This window comes from Rattus norvegicus, chromosome 5, assembly GCF_021556685.1.
Source record: "Rattus norvegicus strain SHRSP/BbbUtx chromosome 5, alternate assembly SHRSP_T2T, whole genome shotgun sequence".
In the NCBI taxonomy this organism is placed as follows: Eukaryota; Metazoa; Chordata; class Mammalia; order Rodentia; family Muridae; genus Rattus; species Rattus norvegicus.
The window spans coordinates 36,516,623-36,532,761 of NC_141538.1; positions in this window are offsets into that span (position 1 = coordinate 36,516,623).

A 16,139-nucleotide genomic window follows, 5' to 3' on the forward strand; every position below is an offset into this window, starting at 1 on the left:
GTTAGAGGAAGGAATGAAGGAGCAGAAGGGGTTTGCAACCCCATAAGAACAAGAATACCACCAAACAAGAGCTCCCTGGGACTAAACTACCATCCAAAGAGTGCACATGGACAGACCCACGACTTCAGTTGCATATGTAGCAGAGAATGGCCTTGTTGGGCACCAATGGGAGGAGAAGACCCTGGTCCTGCCAAAACTGGACCCCTCAGTGTATGGGAATGTCAGGGTGAGGAGGCAGGAAGGGACGGGAGGATGGGTGGGGGAACACCCTCATAGAAGCAGGGAGAAGGGGATGTGATTGGGGTTTCTGGATGGGAAACCAGGAAAGGGGATAACATTTGAAATGTAAATAAAAAATATCCAATAAAAGAAAAAAAAAGAATTGGCCTATTCCATTGTACTTCTTCAGCTGTTCAAACACTGATTAAAGACCCTGGAATTGTACCATGTATGTGCACATACTCTTGTGTGCATATGTTGAAACATACAGTCTTATTGTGATTACATTGGCTCTTTTAAACTGTTTTATCTTCCTCATAATTTAGTTCTTGTTAATTTGACTCATTCCAGTCTGTGTCCAGTTGATTTCTCAGGTTTTCTATAATTGCTTCCTGTTTCTCTGTTGCTTTTAAATGGGTGGAAAGTAGACCAATTTCAGAAAATCAATATCACGCGAAGTCCTCCCAGTGTTGGGTTTATTTTAGTTGTCATCTGTTCAGAAGTCAGTTTAATGGAGCCACAGCCATATGTCATTTTCTTCTCTCATTTTCTTCCCTATTTACATCCATCCCTCCTCCCTTTTCTGTAATTCTCATTAAACCAAATTCTTCAGCTTTAAAAACTTACACTTGACTCACATAAGACAAATGACAACACATGTGTATAACATTTATATCTAATCATTTTACTCTTCCAAAAAACTTGAACTATTACACATACCTATATAATACAGTATACAGAAAACACCCACTGAAGTTTGACATTCAGTCCCACCCTTACAAATCTTTCCCCCCACTACCCATTCCCTTTCTTTAAAGGAGAAGCTCCATCATCTTGGGTGTTATCCTACCCTGGGACATCCAGGTACAGTTGAACTACACTTACCCTCTGTCACTGAGGCCCAGCCAGGCAGTCCAGTTAGAAGACGATTCAATGGCTGGCAATGGACTCAGAGACACCCTCTACTCCAATTCTTAGAGGACCTACATGAAGACCAATCTGCACATCTGCTACAAATGTGTAGGAGGAGTTAGATCTAGCCCCTGCATGCTCTTTAGTTCATGGTTCAGCATCTGTAAACGTCCATGTGCACCGGTTAGTTGACTCTGTAGGTCTGCTGGTGGTGTCCTTGACCCATCTAGTTAAATCAATTCTATATCTAACTCTTCCACACTACTCCCCTATCACTGCCTAATATTTGGCTGTATGTCTCTGAATGTGCTTCCCACCACTGATGGATAAAGCCTCTCAGGAGGCAGTTATGCTAGGCTTCTGTCAGGAAGCACTACAGAGCAGTACTATGAGAACTTATGAAATGTAAACACTTTTGCAACACTAAGGACACCATCAATAGAACAAAACAGCAGCCTACAGAATGGGAAAACAATCTTCACCAACACTACACCTGAAAGAGGTCTAATTGCCTATATATATTCAAGAAATTAGACACCAAGAGACAAATACCACAATTGTAAAATGGGGTACAGGCCTAAACAGAGAATTCTCAGCAGTGCATCTCTAACAGCCAATAAGTACTTAGAAAATGTTCGCCATCCTTAGCCGTCACTAAAATACCAATCAGAATGATTTTGAGGTTCCATTTTCTACTGGTCAGAGTGGCCAAGATCAAAAATTCAAGTGACAGCACATGCTGACAAAGGATGTAGAGGAAGAAGAATATTCCTCCATTGCTGGTGGGAGTCCAAACTAGTGAAACCACTTTGGAAATGAATTTCACAGTTTCTTAGAAAATTGGAAATAATTGTACCTCAGACCTAGCTATTCCACTCCTAGTAATATAACCGAAGGGTGTTCCACTGTACCACAAGGGCATTTGCTCAATAACGCTCACAGCCATTTTATTCATAAGAGCTAGAAACTAGAAACAGCCTAGATGTTCCTAAACTGAAGAACGGATGAGGAAGAGTTGGAGTTTCTACACAAGGGAATACTACTGAGCTATTAAAAATAAGGGCATCATGAAATTTGTAGTCAAGTGGATGGAACTACAAAATATCATCCTGAGTGAGTTAACCAAAAAAAGAAAGACGAACACGGTGTATACTCATTTAAAATTAGACATTAGCTATAAAGTAAAGATATTCATGTTATAATGCACAGACACAAATGTTAAACACTTTTGAAACTCTGATTCATTAAGGAGATTGTGGACAGCATTTACTGTTATTAGAATTTTATCAATTTAATGTGACCAAAATGTTTAGCTGTTGTGTGTTACATTTGCTACCACAAAATTACTTGTTTCTACAACTATTGGCAGTTTAGTATTATTTGCATTATTTGTAGATGTGACTTATAATGCATTTTGCATAAACATGTGTTTAAAAATGTATAGGAATCACTATATGTCCAGCCAATATACTGAATTGGTTGAACATTTTACTGATTCTTCAAATAATGGATGATATCGAATCAAAAAACTATGAAGTTTTCAGTGAATCAGGAGTTAAATTATCTTATAAAATGAATCTTTTCTAAAATAATTTTATGTATATAAATGTATATTATATATTGATATGTTACATGCTACATATGTTTGATCCTCATCACATAAGTTCCATTTTGCTATGTAATCCATGAAAAACAATGTTATTATATGCTACTATACCGTTCCAGAAGTAAAAAAGAAAATGTTAAAAATTTTCTTCCCCGTAGTTTGACACATCCTGATAACCATTTGTGGGGGAGGAAAGCAACTGTGCTACATATTATAGGCACAGATATAAATATAAATACACAGTAACTTTTAAACAAAAGTCAAATATTACTATAAAGAATCTACCTTTTTGCTATAGCTAAAATAAAGGAGATCAAGGGGACACAAATTGAAATAGAAGTCCAAGTATAGCTATATGGTGATGATTTGATAGTATACTGAACTAACTCCAAAAATTCCACCAAGAAACTACTATAGTTTAGAAAAACTGTCCATGAGCAGCTCCATATTTAAAAAAAAAGCCAGTAGCCCTTCTATATACACACACAAAATAGGATGAGAAAGAAATCAGGGACACAACAGCCTTCATAATATGTATGGTCAGTTCTGTTGCCTAGGTCATTTTCCCCAATTGGTTCTTGATCTGTCAGTAAATAAAGTCATGGACCAATTGCTGGGCACAAGGGATAGGCTGGACTTCAGATTATTGGAGGCAAGCAGAGACATGCAAAGGCAGAGAAGGGAGTTTGCTACACTTTGGAGAGAGAAAAACCAAGCAGCAATGTGAGGTCTCAAAGATGGTCATGGGAGTTTAGCATCTAAAGCTTAGGATGAGAAATTGGTAAAGGTATGCTTTTCCAGGTTGGAGATAGTAGCACCCAGCAATTTGGAAAGAAGGCAAGTTGATAAGGAACAACCGTTTGTATGTCTTTTATACATGGATTCAAGGGAGGCTGGGTGGAGGCTGGTAGAGTGGCCTGTCCTGGAGCTTAGCCAGGGTAGTGCAAAAACTACATGCAACAACGTCTGCGGAAACATAAAATATCTTAGTGACTTTAACCAAGTAAGTGACAGACCTGTATGACAAAATCTTCAAGTCTTTGAAGAAATTGAGGAAGATATATGAAGATGGAAAGATTTTCTATGCTCCTCGATCAACAGAATTAGCGTAGTAAAACTAGCAAGCTCACCAAAAGCAATCAACAGATTTAATGCAATTCCCATGAAAACTCCAACACAATTCTTCATAGACCTTGCAAGAATGATATTAAGCTTCATATAAAACAGTCAATGATAGCTAAAACAAAACTGTACAATAAAAGATATTCTGGAAGGATAACCATCACAGGGGAAGAAAAATTTTGACAAGGACGGCAAAATTAAGCGATGTAAAAAGAAAGTGGTCCAACTGGATGCTGGAATGTAGAAAACTACAATTACGTCCATTTTCCTGCACAAACTCAAGTACAAGTAGATCAAAGACCTCAACATAAACCAGATACTAAACCTGAGAGAAGAGAAAGTGTGGAAGAATAAGGAATGCATCGGCACAGGAGACAACTTCCTGAACAATTGTGTATGTACTAAGATCAACACTTAACAAATGGGACCTCATGAAACAGAAAGGCTTCTGTAAGGATAAGGACACAATCAAAAGAACAGAACAGCAGCGCACAGAATGAGACAAGATCTTCACCAACCTCACATCTGGCAGATATCTGAAATGTATAAAGAACTCAATAAACTAGACATCAAATAATCAAACCAAATAACCAAATTAAAAAAACAAGATACAGATCTAAATAGAGAATTCTCAACAGAGGAATCTCTAATAGGTAGCTGAGAAGTATTTTAAAAAATTTCAACCTCCTTAGCCAAGGAAATGCAAATCAAAACAACTCGAATTCCATCTTATACCCTTCAAAATGGCTGAGATTCCAGGGGCTAAACCACTCCCGAAAGACTATACATGGACTGACCCGGGGCTCCAACTGCATAGGTAGCAGAGAATAGCCTTGTTCGGGCACCAGTGGAAGGGAACACCTTTGGTCTTGCCAAGGTTGCACCTCCAGTGCAGGGGGATATGGGGGAGGGCAATAAGGGGGATGTTTAGGGGGAATATCCATATGGGGGAGAGGGAAGGGAAGGAATGGAGGCTTATGGACAGGAAACCGGGAAGGGGAATAACCTTTAAAATGTAAGTAAAGAAATATATAATAAAACATTAAAAAAACTTAAGTAATAACTCACTCTTGCAAGGATGTGGAGCAAAGGGAACACTTTTCTATTGCTGGTAGGAATGCACATTTGTACAAACATTTTGAAAATCACTAATATGATTTTTCAGGAAATTGGGAGTAATTCTACCCCAAGATCCAGCTACAGCACTACTGGTCATATACAAAAAGGTATTCTACCTTACCACAAAGACACTTGGTCAACTATGTTCATAGCAGCATAATAGCCAGAAAGTAGGAAAAAAAATAGATGTACCTCAACTGAAGAATTAATAAATGTAGGTAGTATATTCATAAAATGGAGTATTACATAGCTATTAAAAATCATGAAATATGCAGGTAATATCCATATGAGTGGGTATTGCCCACAAAATACAGAGTAGCATGATAAAATATACAGACACACAGAATTTAAGTAGCAAGCACGGCCAAAGGGAGGACACTTGAATTTCAATGAAAAAGTAAAGCAGAATGTACATCAGGGGTACATGGAAGGAGTAGACTGGATTGGAGATGGGTCTTTTGGGCTTTAAGTCCAGTCGTTATGTCTTTTACATTCAGTCCAACATCTTAAATTCCATAGTTTAGAAAGAAAGAATTGGATTGTTTATGGTTACCATCAATTTATGCATACAGATAAATTTAAAAATTTCAAATACTCCATGATTGATACAATTCCAATTTCTTTATTCACTCTTTAAGTCGATCATTAACTCACAGAATCTGAAGTAAGAATCCTTCTCCAGTTAACACTTCAGTGGGATCTCCAGCATCTCCAATATCTTCTTATAGAAAAGTTATGCTCTTTACAACAAGGTAAACACTGAGATAGATAATACTTCTAGGGAAAGTCTGCAGTACCATTCTTGAGTAATTTCTATGAAATGCAATCACAATTTAAAAAGCAACATGTAGCATACTAAATTATAATTAATGTTAAGGCCCAACAAGGTGCATCTATCAATAAAAAACCAATTTTGAAAAGTTTTAAACAGAGCTTAATTATCTTGGCTTAGTAGATTATAATAACAAGGACCTAATAATAATGTTATTAACACATTGAAAACGTAAGATATAATTCACATTGAATAATTACATATAGTTACACTATGGAATTTTTGTCTAAACTCACTAACACATAAATAAATATACTATAATGAAGTGATTTTAAAACTAAGAAAAATTAAGACACTGTAGGAAGGTTTGAAACATATAATAAATATTTGGCTTCTTAAAAGTTTTTAAATATCCATATGTCATTTATGAGCAACTGTAGGATTATGAGCTAAATGTTCCTGGCAAGAGAAATTGTTCTTAGTATTTCCAGCTTCTATCTACTCTTAGTAGTGGGCCCTCATCTGCTTAGCCACTGGACATGGCCATGGGAAGTTTGACTGCACTCACCCCACTCTGCCTCTTACACTGCTCCAAGAGTAGAAAAGAGCAGTCTGATGTGAGAAAGCCAGAGCTGGTTGAGGGGTCCCTGATCCCCTACAAGGCTGGGCTCCTGGGGCTCCTGAGAGTTGCGGAAGAGTAGAGAATGGACTCAGGGACATTGCCTAGCCCAGAGCAGAGGCAATGAGGGTGAAGGAAGCTCCAGCTTGTCACACTGAGGAAGATTATCCTTGGTTTGATGGTGACAGGTTTGCTGGTGGTTGTGGCTGTGAGTGTAGAGAGGCCTTCTAAGGGAGATTAGGCTATGGCTCTGTAGGCAAAGGCTCTCTTCATGGCTCCCCACAGGGGATATTGGTGAAAAGAGATAGTCTGTGATTCTAAACAGTTTATTATTGTGGCACAAAGTGAATGAGTAAAACATTACCGCACTCCTCAGGGTGGGCCTGAGATTAAATACCTTTGGCAGGAAGGAATGTCTGGGAAGGAAGGCTTATTGGCAGCACCCCCCAGACCTCTAGGTACCTCATTAGCATGGAGATCTCTGTCTTGAGCCTACTTGACAGTGGTCATGTCTCTTTTTCTATTGTATTGGTCTGCGATACTAGCGATGTATCATCTACATTTGGAAGGGCTTGGGGCATTACCCTTATGTGACTGATGGCCAAAAATCTTTTGGGAGTGGGCTGTGTCTACATGACTGGGGTCTGGTGCCCGGAGCAAGCGAAGCTCCTGCCATCCCTTCAGGGTCTATGGGGCTTTTAGCCTTTAACTTGACCTTCCCAGGCTTCCTCTCATAGTCTACCACCCTGCAGTAGTCCACACATTTAATATCGGTCCTCTGTAGGCAAAGTCAGGTGGATCTTTGTGACTTAAAGTCCACAGTGTAGAAGAGAAATTTAATTTTAGAATTCTAAGGAACTGACCACTTAAAAAACTTAACTATGAGGAATGTGGAGGTCATAAAGAGGACGTTGAGATGATTTTTTAATAAATGTTTTCTGTTTCATTTGTAAATGCTCTATAGATTAAAAACAAAAATTAAAAGTTCTATGGTGGCACTATGTGTAACAATGATTTGGTAATGTACTTTATGATGATAATTGACATCAGGTATGCCTTTTACTGATATGTACGTATATTTATTTAAATCTTTGTACTTATTATAAATATATTTATAAGCATATATTATGTTAAATTAAATCTAACTTTTTCTTGTACTATGAATATTAAGAACTTATTGTAACAAATAATTTTTTAAATTTCATTTTATGTAGTTTGTGTGTGTGTATGTGTGTGCGTGTGTGTGTGTGTGTGTAATATATATGTGGTAGTCATTCTTGAAAGTCAGAGTAGGGCATGAGATGGCCTGGAGGTGGAGAACTAAGCTGGGATCATCCTGAAGAGCAAGTCATCTTAAATGCTGAAGCATTTCTTTAGTTTCTAAAAATCGAAGTAGATGAATTGTAGAGCTAGTGTTTATCCCCTAAAAGTGAAAAAAAAACGTACTATAAGACAACAAATGTAATCAAAAAATTATATTTCTCAACTGTGATATATGTAAAGCAAAACAGCCCAATTTCAATGCAAAGAAATTATCACAAATCTCACAGATAATTTTCAGGTGGATGTGAGCCAGAGTATTTTACCTTTGGAAGTTGTAAGTGTTCTCCAGAAGTTGTAGTGCGTCTTTCTGTTTCAATATTAAAGTCAAAATCTCGTGTGATATGTGTAGGAGGGCTCATGAAATAACTAGGTTATCAGAATTGAGCCTTTGTGGATGAGATTAGCACCATTATGAGATGACATTCAGCATAAATGGTTTGTATTTGGATCTCTGTATAAAGGTACAGAGAAGGTTGTCTGTAGGTAAGCAGTAAGTCCTGACCAGATACTACATCTGCTAGTTTCTTAATCTTGAACTTTACAACCACCAGACTATAAAATAAGTGTTTAATGTTTCAGTGACCCAGTCTATAGTATTTTTATTGTAACAGCTCAAACTTGAAATGAGTTTTTCCTTACACTGAGTATGAGCACAAAATGAAACACCTGTAGCCTTTCTACTCTCCAGGTGAATAGTTCTACACTTTCTGTGTGAACAGTTGAGTCTCCAGCCAAATAAGGTTTAGGCTTCATTCAAGTTAATAGAAAATTTAGAAGCCAGGCAAATTTTCATAGACATAATATCTAGCTCATTTTATTGTCAATTTTCAAGCTGAAAGGGCATACATACATCTGAACAAGATTCTGCAAAAGTGGGAAATAGGATGTATTTAGCATAAATAGAAAAACAACTTAAAAATATGACAAGTGTTAAAATATGGTAAACACAGATGCATTTTATTATAGATATATTAAAGTTCCATTGTGAAGTCCATATAATTTATTTACTGACTTTAAATTGTGACAGTATTAAAAACTAATTTGCATGTTGAATGATTGTACTTTCCACTGTCTGATGAAAAGTGTAAGATCCTAAAGCAAGAAGGTTAACTTCTGATGATTTCTTTGATTAGTGTGAAAATAACATTTTTGAAATATATAATGATATTTCAGTTGAAAAAATTGCTAAAGTACCGAAATTTAGGCAGGTATTTTTGCAACACTTTAAAACACACTTTAAGTTTTATTTAGATTACTGGTGGACTCTATTTTTATTATATTTTATTTCGTTTTTAAAATGGTGTCATTTTTGACATATATCCCAGGCTGAGATTAGATGTGCTATATGACCTAGGTTAACTTTAACATTATTTCAAAAATTTCAGTACATTTTATTTAGTTATTGTATGTATACACACATTTAGGAGTGACTATGTATGTGCCCTATCACATATGGAGATGAGAATACAAATTTCTGTAGTCAGTTCCCTATTTCCACCATGCAGGCCTAAGAGTTTTCATGTTCTTTGCCTTGGATTTTGATTTTCCAGCACAACTGACACAATGATAGGCACTGAACACGAAGGCTTTGTGTATACAGAGCAAGAACTTTGAGAACTGAAAGACATGCCCAGCTTCAAGTTAATATGTTTTCATATTTCTGAGAACAGTTAAATATTTCATCAAAATTAGATAAATAATTGTATTATTAGTGCACAAATTACTGATACCAATTATGTTCTTGTATTAAAATTGCATTATTTATAATTATGTAAAAATATTATTTCAAGTCTTGGCTCATTTTAAATGTCTGTTGCTTTATGTATGTGTGCATGGATACTTTCATATAAGTGTGTGCATTTGTGTTGGGGGACAGAGGGCAAGTTTGGGTATTGTTTTTAAAGCCACTTCCTCCTTTTGTTCAAGACAGGATTTCTGATTGACCGGGCAGTTCTCTAAGTAGATTAGCTTTCAGGGGAACTCCCACCAAGGATTTGCTCATCTTCTCCTGCCCTGAGCAATGACCAAGATTACCAGCATGTGCACCATGTCTGTACGTTCTGTGATTTCTAGAACCAGGTCTTCACTCCTACCCAGGCTGTACAAAGTTATCTAGTTAACTATTACTACTTTGTAAAAAAAATGTATGCCTCTAGAGTTGTGGACATTGATACTTGTATAATTTAAAATGAACAAGTTACTAATTTTTAAAATTGGAAATAATGGAAAAGCATAACTTTAATATAAGTGGAGGTGGGTGCCTTAAAAAAAACCCTAGTAAAAGAACAGCAGAAACTTAGTGTGTTCTATAAGGAGGTTGTCTTGGAGGGATGTTAAAAATGAATGTGAAGAGTGACTCTTTGTTAGACTCTAAGTGCTGGGCTGCCTGTCTCCCTCCCCACTGGGGTAACCAGAGCTCCAACAGAGGCAGAACACAGTCCTTGTTCGCCCTTGTGGGAAACAGAGATCCCTAAGATGACTGCTGAGGTTCTCAGTCTCCTGTGTACTGCTACTGGCATGCTGGCACAAGGCTGGAAGTTGGGAATGGAATCCCCAGTCTGTCCTAACTCTCAGGTGTCCATTGGGCCAGGTAGGAAGAGGAAAGCAGAGTAAGTGGCAAGAGTACAGAGGGGCTGGAAGAGAGAAGGCCCTCTCCAAGAGATTTAGGGATGGCTCTTTATAATGATGCAACCCCCATCCTTCATGAAGAGATGGTCAAACTCTTAATTTGATGGTAGATGAGAGTGCATACATCTTAAAAAGGGTGAACCAGGGATTAAAGTATGCTTTGTGGGAAGGAAAGCCCAGTAAGGGAAGATCATTGACAGAACACTTGCATTCTACCTAGTAGATACTTCATTAGCATAAAGAACATCAGTTCTTTTATGCTATGTGATTGACTGATGTCGTGGTCCTCTCACTGTGATGTCATGGATCTGTTCCAGAGCAGATAGAGGCAGACAGAAAGTGGCTCATCCCATCCCTACCATTCTCAGTTCTGACACTGATGTTGTTTGGATTCACTCAACCTTACCAGTTCTGTCTGGTGGCATGGTCCACCTACACTACACATAAGACTTTAAAATCATCACTCTTCATCACATGGGGAAACAGTAATCAGAAAACATGGAGAAGACACTACCATCATTACCATCTTGAGTTTCTTAATAGTGAGAAATCAGAACAGAGTAATTTTGCCTATTCTAGTACAGAAGAATTTAAAGATAATGGAGATTAAACAGTTTCAGAATGATAAAATGTAAAATCAAAATACAAACACACTAGAACTAAGAATATCTGCTATTTGCTCTTTTTATTAGATCCTTGCTTGAATGTTATGTGTGCTGATGTGGATTAATTTACTTTTATTTTTGATCCAAAAGATATAATAAAGGATGTGTCACTTGGATGCTTGTTTTTCATTATTGTTGAAAATTAGCTCATAAGAGGTTTCATGAACTCCACAAGTTTAGATTTCAATCCAATACTCCTACTGTAATGAAAAACTGTTTTTCCTTATAAATTTTCATTGTCATATTATGACTTTTAGTGAAAGTCAATCTAATTTCTACTCTGTTTTCTCTCTTTTTCTCTTTGTCTGTGAACTAATAAAACATACACTTAATGCAGTGTGTAATAGTTTAAAGGGAGCTAATTTTTATTTCCACAAAAATATTAAAACCTGATACTCTAAGGTTCTTTTTCTTTTGCTGAAGGATAATAAGCTTTATTGTGTTTTATTATTTCTAGTTATGCCAATTAATAGCTAAGTAGCTGAATTTTACCCAAAATTTCTTCACTCAAAACAATAATCAGACAGAGTTACTCCTTTCTGCTCACATGCTCTATGTGTATTATGTGATAGACACAGGCTGGACTTACCTCTGATGTACTATATTTACATATTTCCTGGATATTCTGCAAAGAAATATCACATTTAATTCTCAAACTACTTTATGTACATGGGATCCCATAGTATAAAGACAGTAAGGTAAGAAAGAATATCTTTCCCATGCTATCTGAATATTTAAAGGGATTCTCAGTTCTCCTATTGGACCAACCAACTGCATTATGATTGTCATTTCTCATCAGATCGATCACTATGAAACCATGACATAATTAGTAATCAAGAACATCCTTGAACTTTAGACTATCATAACTATTGACATAGCATTGATAAACCAATAACAAAACTATCTCTTAATATGAGTTGTTATTTTTCATGGTACTTACATTTCTAAAGTCTTTACAATGCAAATCATACTACACACTTATTCCCCTTATGTACATGGATGACTTCTTGTTGGGAGACCCTCCATTTCCTGTCCTTTCATGTTTATTAAGGAATTTAGGAAAAGTACGTTAAAAAATATTCTTCCAATTTTAGAATGCAGAGCTGTTCTAAGGTTATTTAAGGAGAGGTCCCAGTGGTTTTGACATGCAGGTTTATTGGAAACAAACAAACAAACAAAACAAAACCAGTATAAAGAAAAAGTGGTGAATAAGGAAAGGGAGGGGGGAGGGGGATGTTTGCCCGGAAACCGGGAAAGGGAATAACACTTGAAATGTATATAAGAAATACTCAAGTTAATAAAAAAAATATAAAAAAAATATAAAAAAAAAAGAAAAAGTGGTGAGCTTGTTTACGGATATGCTGAGTCTTAAGTGAAAGTGATGATATGAATTTACAATCAAAGAACTGGATTTATGTGTGAGGAAGCGTCTGAAAATCAGAATGGAACTACAAGAGGAAGTCTTACAGCTAAGAACCTTTTCTAGTAACATGGTGAGAGGAGAACAAGGTTGAATTCAAGCATCCACAACTGCTTGTATGTGCTGCTCTTAAACTATTGCCTCTGGGAAAGGTGTTAGTGTGTGGTTGGAGAAATGGCCTGGCCTTGATGACACAATAAGAACAAGCACCAAAATTCCCCCAGTGACCTTGTAACATAAAGTCCATAATTACTTTCCTTCCCCAACATGCAAGCTTTCACACAGGTCTAAGATTATATTTTCTGAACTCTTTCTCTCCCCCTTTGTTTGTTTGTTCATTTGTTTTTACTTTCTTTCTTTTTTGTTTTTACTCTCAGATTTTTATTTCAACAGTAATTTCAAATGAAAACAACATTAACGTTCAAGAATTTCTGCTCATGCATCTTAAGAACCTAGCCAGTCTGAATTAGTTTACCTTAATTCATCTCACATGTATCGTCTCGTATCTTTAGTAGTTGGTATTTTATGGATATTAATGAGTGTTTAATGGAGGAAAAAGTTGACAAAGGAACAAATGACCAAAAGTTTGGAAAACACACAATTGTGAACAAGAAAGTAGAGATTAAATCAAGGAAACAGGGTAAAATCAAGCTATTTCACCAGAATGAAACGAGAAGACTTTTGTCATTTCCCTTTCAGTGTGTGTGTGTGTGTGTGTGTGTGTGTGTGTGTGTGTGTGTGTGCGTGTGTGTTTGTATGTATGTATGTGTGTATGCTTGTGTGTACTTATGTGTTTTGGTGTGTTCCCCCATGCACGTGGATGCAAAACATTAGCACCACAATGTCTTCCTCAGTTCTTTCTCTACCTCATTTTTGGAAACAGGATCTCCCTGAATCTGGGGGCTCACCCTTTCATCTATATCATTTGAGTAGTGAGTCACAGAGATCCACTTTTCTCCATTTCGGTTTCTGGGATTACCAACTATGTCTGGCATTTAGGTGGGCACAGGGTATCCAGTATCGAGTCCTCTTGTTTGTACAGCAAACATCTTGTCTGCTGAACTCTTCTTACACTTTTTCTTAATTATCATGTTAAAAAGCATTTTTACCCAAGATGTGTTGTCAAGGAATACCATGCTACCCAAAGTAATCAGTCATGTAACTTCAGCCCATATGGTTATATTTCTGAGGAAATGAGTTTCATTTCACTTCAGTATCATAGCTGTTACAGAGTCAGCCAGCAACTTTACTCAAAGTATGATGTTCCAAATATTATGGATATGGATTCAGTGCAAGGACTTCCACTGTGGGCAAACTCTGGAACTGGGCATCTAGATTGTTTATGATGGTGAGTCACCAGAGCTGGTGTACTCACAAGTATATGTTTCTGACAATTTCCCAAGCCTTAAAGTTTAGTCCTGACAGCAAATTTAAATAACAAGGTCTGATCTGCATATGCATGCCCCCTGTAGTAATGGTATGCCAGTAGCTTGACACTAATTTGGTATGCATTGGATTTTTTTTATTATTTAAAAAGGTTCATAGCTTTAACTGATGCACATAAGGAACGATGTTCACACACTGGTGCAGTAGACTAGTTGATGTAACTTCCCACATTACAGAAATCATTTTTAAGGTTATAATTTAAGAAATCTGGTTCAATGGTGTTTATAAAGATTCTAATTTACCTCTATATTTTTGTAGACAATTATAATCATCCTCGTATGATGTCAAGTCATGGGATTGCTCACGTTTAACTAGCTGCCATTATTCTCAGGAAGGATATAGGTGTTATTTGCTTTTTCAGTCTCCATAACTCCCACATGACATTTTATTGAATTGCTATTGGCCTTTGCCAGGGGCAATTACACTTTCTTCTTAGTTCTCTTATTAGTTTTCTCTCCTCTGTTTTCTTTAGTCACAGGCAATTATGGGATTACTAGTTCTCTGAAATTCCTATAAGAGAGAAGACACATGGTGGAAAGGACACACAGCAAAAGACAGGAATTGAGAAGAAAGATTTCATTAATATCCTAAAGGGAAAGATGATAATATTTTAATTTACCATAGATAGGTTATAAACCTCTCTGAGAAGGGCACTAACTAAAGTCACATATTAGTAGATGAACACAGGGGATTTCCTATATCCCTGGATCTTAAGAGGAAACAGCCAATAGGGTAGAAATGGAATGACAAATCCCTGACAATAAAATCAGTACCTATCCTCGGGTTTTCAGCTGAATGCATATCAGGTATTAATATACCAAGCTTATCAGGGATGTATGACAAAATGTCTACAAAGGTATTTTAGAAGACACAAGTCACAAGAAGTTTGAGAAGATAAGTTTCCGTAGTTCACAAACTACCTGAAGGCAGGACAAACTCAATGACCTCTTTCTAAGAATATTTTCAGGCTGAAGCATAAGGCTGAATCTAGCATGCATTGTTCTTGTTCCTCATCCCAGTGACCTCTAACCTTGGCTGTTAAACATGCTCCAGCCTTTACCCTTTACACAATGTCTGTACTTCTACAGATGCCTGCTTGAATATTCATTGCTTCACTGCACAACAGGTCTCAAATGTCTTTCCTTTTCTTTCTTCGTAATTTCCAAGATGCTATGAGAATTACTTACTCTGTGACTTTATCTCCAAACTGGAAAATCAGTTGCTTATCCCAATGTCATGTCAGGCATATTTCATATATAACAACCTGTATTCTTACAATGCTGTAATAATTAATAGCTTTCTCAACAAACTATGCATCCCCAATGTCATTATTGAAAGGATATTGTATCTTCTTTGTTAACTGCATCTAGAATTTCAAGTGCTTTTTCATTCATTGTTCACTGGTGAATGTTCATTATTGAGATTAATAAATGTTTGTAAGTAATTTCATAGCATACTATTTTTACTGTTTATAAATTTATCAATTCCTGTTTTAAAAATTCATTTTTTCCTCATGATCATTATTTGAAGGCATAGGATTTTGAGTTCATTTCATATGTTCAGCCTTTCTAATTCTGTACTATAATCTCTTTTTCTTATTTATTTATTTATTTTATGTATTCACACTGTTCTCTTTTCAGACACACGAGAAGAGGGCATCAGATCTCATTATAGACGGTTGTGAGACACCATGTGGTTGCTGGGAATTGAACTCAGAACCCGTGGAAGGGAAGTCAGTGCTCTTACTGCTGAGCCATCACTCTAGCCCTATAATCTCTTTATAACAAGTTTGTTCCTATGGAAAAATCTCACAAATAATTTTATAGATGTCTTTCTCTTGATATGTATTTATTTTTATCTTGTTTGTTTATTTGATATTTTACCTTAATATATGATAGCCCCTTTACATACTTCTACACATAAATGCCCCTCTTTCTTTTTTCAAATTTTCTTATAGAAATGCCTCCTTTTCCTCAGGCCCTGCTCTCTCTTCCACTTTCTTGATAACTGTCTTCTACCATTCTAGCTCATTTAGTAAATCCTTCACAATTTAGAGCTCTTTCCTCAAATAGTTCTTTTGGAAATTTGTTTCAGCGTTTCCACAGCATCTAGATGACTAAGAAATGCTTTAAAACTTTTATTTCCATCATCTTTGCTCTAATTTTGCATCTTGTTAGATGTAGTGGCACATAAAAATGTTTATGTGTGTCTGTGCATATGCATGTGCACATGTCATGTCAATCATGGCATTCAAATGGCAAAGGAGAATATATCAAGCACCCTTCTTT